Source organism: Notechis scutatus, chromosome Z (assembly GCF_049901735.1).
Source record: "Notechis scutatus isolate UNSWTSFEM ecotype Mainland chromosome Z, rNotScu1.2, whole genome shotgun sequence".
NCBI classification, from domain to species: domain Eukaryota; kingdom Metazoa; phylum Chordata; class Lepidosauria; order Squamata; family Elapidae; genus Notechis; species Notechis scutatus.
The window spans coordinates 78,480,486-78,493,302 of record NC_142025.1 but is presented as its reverse complement, the minus strand read 5'-3'; the positions used below and the strand labels follow the sequence as shown (position 1 = coordinate 78,493,302).

At 40.9% G+C, this 12,817-nt stretch overlaps 1 protein-coding gene across 7 annotated transcripts in view; it reads right to left on the bottom strand.

The window, feature by feature from the left end:
- TEX10 (testis expressed 10) overlaps positions 1-12,817 on the bottom strand; it is a 66,407-nt gene that overhangs the window by 18,639 nt on the left and 34,951 nt on the right. The window lies entirely within an intron of this gene.

Here is a 12,817-nt window from a genome sequence, read left to right as displayed (position 1 = left end):
ATTATAGCATAAATTGGCTATGTTGGTCCCATTGATTATTGGCACACCAGATACCATATCAAAATTATCTTGGACAGCTTAGAAAATCTGTAGATTGACAAAATTTCCATTTGTTAATTATAAAAGATGCACAGACAAATTACATTAAAGTGCCAACTCCAGATGAAGAACTGGCAGTTGTGATTTCACACTCTTGTATGTATAATAATAATGTATGGGAGATCCTGCCTTATTAGGACCTATGGTACATACAGTATATTTTAGCACTTTATATTTGTACTTTTAAAAATCAATATAAACTTTCAAATAATAAGTGATTTTATTATAAAACATAGGGCTGAAAGATTTAAAAAACTCTTTAAAAGAAAAAGAATAACAGAGAGAAGCTGAAAAACAGCAGGAAAACTAAATAGAGAAAGGAAGAGTTATCATCATTCCATCCAGATTACAAGGAAAAAGAAAAAAGAGAGAAGGGAAAAATGAAGGGAAGAACTATGCAAATGGAATAAAAAATAAAAAATGAGGAGATATGATTTTTCTACATTAGAGTCCTTTTATATTGGTATTCTATAAATTCTCCAAACAAACAGTATTTCATAAATCATATGACAAAAATCCCTACTGTACCTACATGAAAACTACAGTAATTGGAATTAGTTGAACTGTATTTCAATCCATCTAGGAATGCTAAATAGAACCATGTTTTAAAGCTAATTGCCATATTAATAGGCTCTCAAGCTAAGAGAAAGATGCAAGAAATGCTGAAGCTGAGTTGCTCTAATTTTGTGTAGTGGAATTGATGAGAATATATAGGAAAGTGAAGCCTTTATCATTAATGAATGGGCTATAAAATCTGTCTATCGGTAGTTCTCATTCAACATTTATTCAATTAATTGCTATAGGCAATTAATTGAATTCAATTCAATTATTGCTATAGGCATATACTACAGATCACCTGAGCAAGCAAAAGAAATAGATGAAGGTTTTGCTAAATAATTAATGAATATGTAGGAAACATACCGCAGTAATAAAGGGAAACTTTAACTACCCTGATATCAACTGGGAGACAAACTCTGTAGCAAGTGGGAGATCGAAGAGATTCCTAACTAATGTAGCTGACAACTTGTCATTCAAAAAGTAGAGGAGGGAACTAGAGGAAAATCTATATTGGACCTAATTCTTACCAAGTTATAGTGGGACATGAAGTTGTCGGAACCTTGGGTGAGAGAGGGCATTGGTACTTACCTGATACGTCCGTTCTCTGTGAGCTGTGAAGAGCATCCAGTGATGGAAAGTGCTTCAGTCCCTTCCAGGAAGGCTGGGCTTAAACTTGAGGACACTCCTCCTCCTCCACGAGACTCCTCCTTAGCGTCTCCAGTTTTGCGAAGCCAAGGTATTGATACCCTATATGCTTAAGCCTATGTAATAACCTTGGCTGGAACAGACCCCCTACCAGACGGAATAAAAGGGTGAGGCTGGATGCTCTTCACAACTCACAGAGAACTGGCTTATCAGGTAAGTACCAACACCCTTTCTCCCATGAGCTGTTGAGAGCATCCAGTGATGGGACATACCAAAGCTTGGCACTGTCCTAAGGGAGGGACTCCATCTGGGTTGCAGACCTAACTGTCTCTGAAATAACTTGCTGCAAAACTCACCTACCAAATGAAGCCTCAGCAAAAGCAAATATGTCAATTTTATAATTTCTAATAAATGGAGATGGAGAAGCCCAGATTGCAGCTCGGCAAATCTCCTCTATTGTAGCTTGGGTCACCCATGCTGCTGTGGTGGCTGCACTCCTGGTGGAGTGAGCGGTAATGCCTTGGGGCACTGGAATCGAGTGAGAGTCATACAACTTAGCGATGGTGGCCCTTAGCCATCTACCTATGGTAGAGGGTGAAACCTTGCACCCCAGGGTGTTAGGCTGAAAGGACACAAAGAGGGCTTCTGTCTTTCTGGAGGGCGCCGTGCACTCTATGTAGATGCATAAGGTTCTTCTTACATCCAAGCGGTGCCATTGGTGTTCGAGCCTGTGTGATGGACGTGAGCAAAAATTTCGGAACACCAGCTCTTGAGCTCTATGGAATGCCGAATTAACTTTTGGAATGAAGGAGGGATCTGGTCTTAGAACCACTCTATCTGAATGGAAAATACAGAGAACTTTGAGCACCGATAATGCAGCTAGTTCGGAGATTCTTCGGGCAGATGTAATTGCTATCAGGAAAACTACTTTGTAGGTTAGAAATTGAAGTGTCGTAGTCCTTAGTGGCTTGAAGGGACCTGTAGTAAGGGCCAATAGTACCTTATTTAAGTCCCAAGTTGGATATCAGTGCACTATGGAGGTCCTCAAGTTCTTGGCACCACGCAGAAAACTGCAAATGCGAGGGTGATGAGATATGGAAGTAAGATCATCCCAAGATATGACCGAAGCCAGGGCTGCCACCTGTCTCCACAGAGTATTGGGTGATAACCCTTTGTTTAGGCCCTCCTGTAAAAATTCTAATAACTGCGCAACTGATGGGGAAGGGGGGTTGAACTGAACCCTCTGACACCAATGGCAGAAGCTAGACCAGGTGGCCTCATAGATTCGGTTCGTCGAAGGACATCGAGCTGACTGAATAGTGTGAATAACTTGAGTAGAAAGGTGTTCATCTCTCAGACGTCGCCGTTCAACTTCCATACGGGTAAGTTTAGCCATTGGGAGTCCGGGTGTAGCACTGGGCTTTGAGACAGCAATATGACCGATGATGGGATCCTCCACGGTGGTACCTTCAGGTCCGCGAACCATATTCGCCTTGGCCAATAAGGAGCCACTAATAGCAGGGCTGCTTTTACTTCCAGCAACTTCTGAATCAATTTGGGGATCACGGGGAGGGGAGGAAAGGCGTATAGCAGTCCGGTGGGCCAGTGACATCTGAAGGTGTTCACGTCCTCCGCTCCCTGTGATGGATAACAAGAAATGAATCGGGGAAGCTATGCATTGAGTTGGGAGGCAAACAGGTTGACTACCGGTTGGCCCAACCTCCGAATAGCCTGCAGAAAGATCTTGGGGTCCAGACGCCACTCTGATTTGTCTAACGTGGCTCTGCTGAGCCAATCCGCTTGTACATTCGCTACTCCAGATATGTGCTCCGCCTTTAGAGAGAGAAGATGGATTTTGGCCCACAGGAATAGCCTTTCTGCTTCCCTCATTAGATTGGAATGAGTGCTCCCTTGTTTGTTGATACAGGCCTTTGTAGTTATGTTGTCTGTTAAGACAAGCATGTGTTTGCAATGGAGATGCGGGAGGAATTGTCGGAGTGCCAAGTACACCGCTCTCAGTTCTAGCCAGTTGATATAGTGTGCCTTCTCTGAATTCATCCAAAGGCCTTACGCTGTATGTGATTGGAAGTGGGCCCCCATCCCACTAGACTGGCGTCCGTTGTAACAATCAACCTGTGTGGATCCTTGAAAGGGCATCCCTTGTTGATTTCGGGTCGTGTCCACCATCGTAGAGACCTGAGAACTGTTGATGGAACGAGTCCTGCCGTCGTCTCTCCCAGCGCGTTGGTATGGCAGCAGGAACCATTGCAGGGTTATTGCATGGAACCAGGCCCAAGGGATAATAGAAATACAAGAAATCATTTTGAAAGAAGACATAGTTGTACTTTCCTAAGAGTTCTGATCTGTTGAGCCAAATCTCTAATGCTTTCTTGTCTGTCAGGGGAGAGGAAAACTTTGCCTTCCAGGGTGTCAATGATGGCGCCAAGGTGAATGAGTCTAGTAGAGAGTGTTAAATGACTTTTTGACCAATTGATTGAGAACCCATGTTGTTGTAGGGTTACTAGTGTAGTTTGAGTGTTTGAATTTGCTTGATTGATGGAAGATGCCAGAATAAGAATGTCATCCAAGTAGCATTGAAGTCGGATGGACCTATCTCTGAGTGATGCTGCCAAGGCAGCCAAGACCTTTGTAAAAGTTTTGGGACCTGAAGCTAGGCCAAATGGGAGGGCAATATATTCATAAAGGATGTTGTTTTAACAGAAATGAAGGAATTTGAAATGTGAGGGCCTAATTAGGATATGTAAGTAAGCTTCCGTGAGGTCTATGGAGGTAAGGACATCATTTTTCTGATGCTGAGTAAGATGGATTGGAGAATGGTCATTTTAAATTTTCAGTTAACTAAATATTGGTTTAGACGTTTTAAGTCCAGGATTGCCCTACATCCCCCCGAACTTTTAGGGACCACGAAGAGGTGTGAATAAAAACCAAGATCTTTTTTATTAGAAGGGACGGGTTGTATGGCCCAGATCTCTAGTAGATGTGCTATGGCTGTGTCCATGAGAAACCTTTTTCTGCGTCCCTGAAAGTGGGGACTTCATAAAAATCCGGGGGAGAGCTGAACTCCAGTGCCAGACCAAATCGTACTGTGTTCCTGACCCATGCGTCAGTGGTAGAAGAGTCCCATTGATCAGCAAACATTTTTAGGCGACCGCCAATGGGAATCTCATTGTGGTCGTTACTTGGACCTGAGGAAGGGCCTAGATCCTGTTCCTCGAAATTGTCTCTTGGGATGGAGCCCCCTTCTATATCTGTCCCCAGGTTCAATTCTATCTGTCTATTGTCTGAATCCAGGCTGTCTTTGAAATCTTGGATGGTAGGGTTGGTAGAAGGGGCAAAAGGAACCCCTATGAAAGGGCTATGGTGATCTGGAAGCTGATCGACGGAAAAGAGAGGGAAGATTTTCTTTTTGGTTCTGGTTTCAATTAGGAGGGGTTCAAGCGCACTGCCAAATAGTTTGTTCTCCGAGATGGGAGCTAAGGCAAGCCACCACTTGTGCTTGACATCTGCCTGCCAATGCCTGAACCAAAGTAACCTTCTAGCCACAATTTGGGAAGCAATGGCCCTAGAGGAAAATTTAACTACATTGAAGGAAGCATCTGCCGAAAACTTTGCAGCGGCGATTAATTTAGCCACATCTTGATGTGTCCTAATGTTTGAGGCTGGAATGGTATCCCTCAGGTGGCGGAGCCATCTGAGAGATGATCTGGTGAAAAAAGAGGTGGCTGTGGCCGCTCTGATGGCCCATGCATCCGAGACATGTGCCATGTGGAGGGCTAGTTCCACCCTCTTTTCCTCAGGCTTGAGGGCCTCTTCAGCTTCACTTGGGATGGCTGAGGAAGATGCAAGTGCAATGATAGGCTTGTCCACTTCCGGAGTGTTTAGAAATTTAGAGAACTTGGGTGCCAAATTATAGTATTTTTTATGATGTCCTGTGGGAGCGGGATTTGAGGCTGCTGCAGCCCATTGTTTTTGCACTAAATTGGAAAACATTTGTGGCACAGGGATAACCTCTGCCTCAGTGACTGGTTGAGAGAATATAAGATCCTCTGCTTCCCCTGGAGTATTTGGTGGGGGAGGGGTACCCGTATTATCCAGCCGTGCGGTGTTCTTGGCTTTAAACAGCAGGGATTTAAATAATTGTGGGCAGAATAATCCTATAAATATGGGGAGGTCAGGTGAGAGGCCTTCATCATCAGACATCTCCCTTTCTAGTGGATCCACCTCTGACCAAACCTGGTCAACGGTGTGTACCGACCCCTCCATTTGATCCATTGGATCCCCTTGATCTCCCATATCCTGTGTGTACTGAGGGTCTCTGACAGTGGGCAACAATAGTTCTGCGAGGGGGCGGGAGTACCTGATGTAGAGATGTAGATCCATGATGCCCACAGATCGTTCAGAAAGAGAGCCGCAAACCGAAGCTGAGGGTGTTCATCCTGCCTGAATATCCTGTTGGACACCTGCTGATATGCCCTTCTGGATAGCTAGCTCTATCCATGCCCTCATGTTGGCAGGGATTTCCTCCGGAAGTTCCTCCTATTGTCTGAGGCCAGCTGCAGGTGCCGTGAATGTTGCCTCTGGGACTCTCCTTGGGGAGAGAATGTTAAAAAGAGCCTCCTGGGGAGGTTGTATCAATAAGCTGCTCCTTCTGGATAAATCCAGAGGGGCGGTTGGAGGGTTCTGGGCCTGTGAGGTAGAGGGTATGATGAGTGGTGAAGAGGTGGGCTGTGCAGCTGTTTGTGTACGTTTTTCCACCTGCCTTTCTAATGCCTGATGGCATCTGTGTGCATCTTTCTCTGCTGCCTTAGAGGTCTTTTTGGGCTCCGAGGACTTATCTCTATTTTTAGCAGTTAGTCTAGATCTGGAGTTGTAGTTGCTGGCCATGGTAATGCCTTTGATAGATTAGCAATGTAAAGAGGCTATGAAATTAGGTGGCTGGAACACCTAGGGGCCTGCTCTCTTAAGGGGCAGGGGATCCTGGAATAAATAGTTCCCCGATTCCTTTAGCAAATGTTGTCTCCTTGTTCTGTTTTGCTTTGTTATCTGTCTGTCTGTCTGTCTGTCTGTCTATCTATCTATCTATCTATCTATCTATCTATCATCTATCTATCTATCTATCTATCTATCTATCTATCTATCTATCTATCATCTATCTATCTATCTATCTATCTATCTATCTATCTATCATCTATCTATCTATACACACACACACACACACACACACATACACACACTAATAACTTAAAGATTTGTAGAATTTAAGTCAATCAAGTCATTTTTTGAGTAAAGTACTTGTAATATCAAATATGGAGACCAGAACACCCCCTCCAAACCCGGCACCTATATGAGGGCACAGAGGTCTGTAACTGATAATTAGATCAGTTTAGCTGCACTTATTGCCTGTGGAATCCAGCACTTCAAGTCCTCTATCATCCAGTGGACTGGTGGTAGGGACCCCCCCTTCCCAGGTCCCCAAGAAGGGAAACCTTGTTGGGTAACTTGCCTCACAGACAGTAACAATTACTCAGCAATTTTAACCATGCGGCCTTTCAAATGGCAGCCTCCTCGTGGCAGAATGAAAACGAAAGCAACTACCACCGCCTGGCCTGCTGAAAGCAAAACTGCTCAGCGGGAAGGCACAGGGGCTAATTCCCTGCCCTGAGGTGTTCTGCGGGGAAAGCCTCGTAATAAAAGGAAAAAAGGCTGTACTGTTTAAACTGCGACTTTGAGCCTTGATAAAAGGAAAACAGGCTGCACTTTTAAATTGAAGCTTAAAATCTTGAAGGGACAGAGCGTTTTCTCAGCCAGCTGGGAGATTGGAGAGATAAGTCTCCTTGTTTAGAAGTTTAAGGCAGCATCTCTGAAACAAGAGGCTTTTAGCCTTAGGGCAGATTGAAAAGATAAGCCTCCGCGTTTATGAGGCTTTAGCTTCGGAGGCTGTAACATTAAAAAAAAAATGAGCAAAATGACTTTTAGAGGTTCCCAGGGGTGGTGGGGGTAGTTGGTGACAGAAACTATGGTTTTACCTGACCTGAGAAATAAATCAACTAAATCGCCAGTGTTCTACTCCAACCAGGAAAACAATAACACAACCTGCCTGAAGAAAGGCTGAGCTAAAACTGGGGACGCTAAGGAGGAGTCTCGTGGAGGAGGAGCGTCCTCAAGTTTAAGCCCAGCCTTCCTAGAAGAGACTGAAGCACCTTCCCATCACTGGATGCTCTGAACAGCTCATGGGAGAATGACCAAGTCATATTTGAATTCAATATAAGGGCAAATGCAAGCAATAGAAGAAAATCCAACTAGTGTATTAAACTTTAAAAGAACTGATTTTAAAAAACTCAGAAAGCACCAAAGAAAAATTCCACGGATAAAAATCCTAAAGGGGAAAAATATGACAATAAGAGCACTGAAAAAGAAAAGCAAGAAATCCAAGAAGAAACCAGCATGGTTGCACAATTATCTCTCTGATAAACTGAAAGACAAAAAGAACAAATACCAAAAATGGAAATAGGGACACATAAGGCAGAATATCAGCATATAGCCTGAATCTGCAAAGATGAAGTCAGGAAAGCAAAGGCTCAGAATGAACAAAGGTTTGCAGCAAAATCAAAAACAATAAAAATGTTTCTTTCAATGTACAAATAATAAGAAAAAGTCAAGGAAACAGTCGGTCCACTAAAGAGAGAAAATGGCAATGAAGTAACAGGCAGTAGAGAGAAAGCAGAGCTACTTAACTCATTCTTTGCATCAGTCTTCACACAAAAAGAAACTATAGCCCAACCTACCAAAAATGTAACTAAAAAACAGGCTAGAAATAAAAATTAAAATAAGCAAGAAAATGGTAAGATAACACCTGTCTGACCTAGATGAATATAAATCACTGGGACCTGATGAATTACATCCCAGAGTTATGAAGGAGATAGCAGATATTATCTCAGAATCATTGTATCATATCTTTTAAAAATGCTTGGAATACTGTGGAACTATCAGAGGATTGGAAAAGAGCTGGTTTGGTCTCTATCTTCAAAAAAAGAAAAAAATACAGACCAAGGAAAGTACAGACCAATCAGCCAAACATCAATATCTGGGAAGATACTGGAAAATAATAATAAAAAAACAGATCTGTGAGCATCTAAAAACAAGTAAAGTTAGCTATAACTAGAAGCCAGCACAGGTTTGTTAAAAACAGATCATGCCAAACCAATCTGCTTTGATTCTTAGACAAAAGTGACTAAAATAATAGACCCGTTAAATGCTGTGGGCATAGTATATTTAGACTTCAGAAAGGCATTTGACAAAGTTGGCCACAATCTACTTCTTGGTAAACTAGAAATACATGGGATAGACAGCATCAACACCAGAGGACAAACTACTCAACAAGTAGTCCTTCATCTACATCTACATGGAGGGAAATAAGCAGTAGGGTACCACAAGGTTCTGTCTTAGGACCAATACTCTTCAATATCTTCATAAATGACTAGATGAGAGAATAGAAAGGGAACTCATCAAATTTGCAGATGACACTAAGGTGGCAGGAATAGCCAATATTCCAGAAAACCAGCTCAGGATCCAAAAAAATATTGACAGACTTGAAAATGGGCCATATCCAACAAAATGAAATTTAATGTGGAGAAAAGTGAGGTTTTACAACTGGGCAGGAAAACCAAGTACAGATTAGGCAAAACCTGGCTCAAAAACAGTAACTCTGAGAGGAACTTTGGAATCCTAGTGGATGATCATTTAAACATGAGTCAGCAGTGTGCGGCATCAACCAAAAAAAGCTAATACAACCCTTGGTTATATAAACAGAAGCATAGAATCAAAATCATGTGAAGTATTAGTACCACTTTATAAAGCCTTAAGTAAGACCACACCTGGAATAATGCATCCAGTTTTGGTCACCACATTACAAAAGAGATGTTGAGACTTTGAAAAAAGTGCAAAGAAAAGCAACCGATGATTAAAGGCCTGGAGACTAAAACATGAAGAACAATTGCAGGATTTTGGTTTGGCCAGTTTAGAGAAAACAAGGACTAGGGGGGACATGATAGCAGTATTCCAGGATTTAAGAGGCTGCCACAAAGAGGACTGGGTCAATTTATTTTCCAAATCATCAGAGGGCATGGATGGAAAATAATCAAGAAGAGAAGCAACCTGGAATTAAGGAAAAACTTCCTAACAGTGAGGACAACTAACCAGTGGAATAGCTTGCTTCAGACATAAGTGCTTTATCACTGGAGGCTTTTAAGAAGAGACTGGACAGTCACTTGTCTGAAATGGTATAGGATCTCCAGCTAAAGGAGGGGGCTGGACTAGAAGACTTCTTAGGTCCCTTCCAATTCTATTCCGATTATGATTCTGAATGAAGAAGAAAAAAAAGGCATTGAAAGACTATCAGAAGGATAGTTAAGGATATGTGCTAAAACTAGTATACCGCTAAGGCTTAATGAGGACTAGAGAGACCAAACTGGCCTAAAAAAAAAAAAAAAATGAAGAAAGGAGGTATGTAAAGACAAAGCATTGCATGGCCAGTATATTAAAAATAGCAAGTAAACCAGATAATAACTAGAAAACAAGAAAATTGAAGAAAGAGACTGAGATGACAATTCTAGTTGCACAAGACCAAGCCTTAAGAACAAATCCATACATAGCCAGAATTGAGAAGACAGCAATTGCAAGAGCTGCTATGCAAAGAAATGGAAGAAATAGAGGGTATTAGGAATCTGTCCACCAATTAGTTGGGTTGGCAATATATAAACCAACAATGTATCTTTTGTAGCTTTAAGACAAAAATCACTGTATTGATTTGTACTGTGTTCCAATTGGTTGATTGTATTGCAGATTGCCATAAGAGGGAGCTAGAGATCATGGCTTGTTCTCTCTGACATGCTGTATCTCTGACATTCTGTATCTCTGACATTATGTTGCTATCTAAGGTTGTATTTATGCTGTGCTTATACTTTGATATTTTTGTTTATTGGAAATGAAAAGGCAACCGGTAAGAAGACTTTGTAATTGGATATTCTTTGAACTGTAAAACGTATATGACCTGGACCGTTTATTGGACTATGCTATTTCTTAAAGTAAACTTTAACTCAATTCAGTGTATGGCTGTGTGTGGCTGAATAATTATTCATAACTACTCTCATAAACATTTCCATGTGCATATCCTTGTTACTCAAGGGGTTATTCTGTATATATCATAACAGAGGGTCACCTGGTCCTTGTGACCTTGGGTCACAAGAAAATTGCATAGATCACAGGGCAAAGTAGCAACATTGATGCATTGGAAGAAACACCATAAGCAAAAACTGGTGGAACCATAAAATAGAGAAAGTCATAGAAAATGCAGAAGCTAAAATGCTCTGGGACTTTAGACTTCAGACAGGCATCTGCCATATAACATGCAACTTAACAACTGCCAATAAGAAAGACAAAAAAGTCTGGACAGTGGATGTGGCAGTACCTGGAGACAGCAGAATAGAAGAACTAGAGAAGATAACAAAACACAATGACCTACAATACAACAACTGTGACAAATTAAAGCAAAGTTAGTAGTGAAAATCATAGGTATCTTGAGTGCAATCCCAAAGCAACTGGAGCATCATTTGGAGACCATATGCATTGACAAATTCACTATCAGTCAACTATACTTGGAAGAGCTAACATCCTGCGACACTATCTGTAATACCATCAAACATCCACAGGTGCCTATCACAAAGTCCTTGGGAAAGAATCAATAGGCAGACAAAAATGACAAATCCAATCTGAACATCTGGCCAACTATGCAACAAACCATAACAATAATACGACAATGACTTCCGGTTTGGGCTTCTTCAGCAACGGACCAAAATCCGCGATCATGTGCAGTTTCGATCCGTGCTCGCTGCCGGAGTGCCCCAAGCCGACTGGATTTGGGGCTAAGCCACCCCGTAGAGGTGAAGAGGGGGGAGACCGCCAGCAGGGTCGAGGAGAGCCACATCTCTCCTCCCCAGCTGGCCATTACTCCTTTCCAAAGGCGGTTGCTGTGGTGGTCAGAAATGGCCACCGCAAAGAAGAACCCGACCAGAAAAGATTGTGCAGAAGGAAGAAGAGAAAGCTTTGACTGACCGGGCTGTACTGAAAAAGCAACAACATAAGGTACCCTGGTATTTGAACTATAAAGAATAACATTGTTCCCAAAGAAGATTTCTGAAGCGGCGAAGGAGAGTGAGAATGGAAAATATTTGGGTTTTTTTTTCTTTCCTTCCCCATACAGACAGCTAAGAAACTTAAGTAAGAAATTGAAAAAAATCACTTTGACATTAATAGGCATTCAAGCTGAAAATAAAATGTCAAAGGGATAATAAAGATTTCTTGGATATTTAAAAACTTTTAAAAGAAGGAGAGAAAAGTAAAAAACAGAAGGGTGGGATCTGGAAAAATGGAGGAGACCACCTGGAAATAAAAAGAATTAACAGTGAAACCTTAACAAGATTCCTAAAAATACATTCTAACTGAAACTTTGTAACAAGATAATAGAACCCCAGGAAGAGGAAGTGGAAAAAAGAAACAAGAAGAAACAGCCTTGGATTATTTGGATCACTTGGTGATTTTTGGATTTTTGGTTATTGGATTTAAATGACTAAAATCAATTGGGTGTTGTTTAAAGGTATTTAAAATGGCATCACTCTTGAAAGAACTGAAAATGGAACTTAAAAAACAGAAAGAAGATGCACAAGAAGAAAGAGTTTTTTTTGGCTTCGTATTTCAATTTTTAAAAATGGAGATCTTGAACTATGAGAAACAACAAGAAATGTTTGAAGAACAAGAAGGGCGGGACAAAGAAGAAGCCATCTTTAATGATCAAGTGGGGAGAAAAAAGGAAAGGGGTAAAGAGAGTGAAAAACTTAAGACTTGAAAAAACAACCAAAAAAAGAATAGTTTGAAAAGAAATTACAATATTAGGAAGAAACAGAAGACAGAATTACAGAAGAGAGAATTAGAATTAGAGAGACAAGGGGTCAAAAAGGGGAGGGAGAAGAAGAGGGGGAAGAAGGAAAGGAAAATAAGTTATAAAGGACAGAAACAGGATATAGAGAAACAGAGAAAACGTACAAGGATTAAAGGTATAATTCTCTATTTAGAAGACATAGAGATAATGGGTAAAAATTTAATTGAAAGAGGATTCTGCAAGGGTACATAAGATAGCATTGTTATATTAGAAATAGAAATGAATTTAGAAAATATGAAACAAGTGTGATTAAAGTGATAGATAAAACACTTATTGTAATGGGATGGAATGTTTGTTAATAAATAAATGAAATAAAGAGAATAAGAGAATGAAATTAGGAAAGGATGGGAACATTTTAATTGTTATTAATGATTTATAAAAATTTAAGTGAAGAGAAATATGAAAGAAATATGAAAAAAAAATTACGGAAATATTACAAGTGTTCCTAAGGAAGTATGATATTTAATTGAAAAGAAATGTTAAAATGTTAATTAATATTAA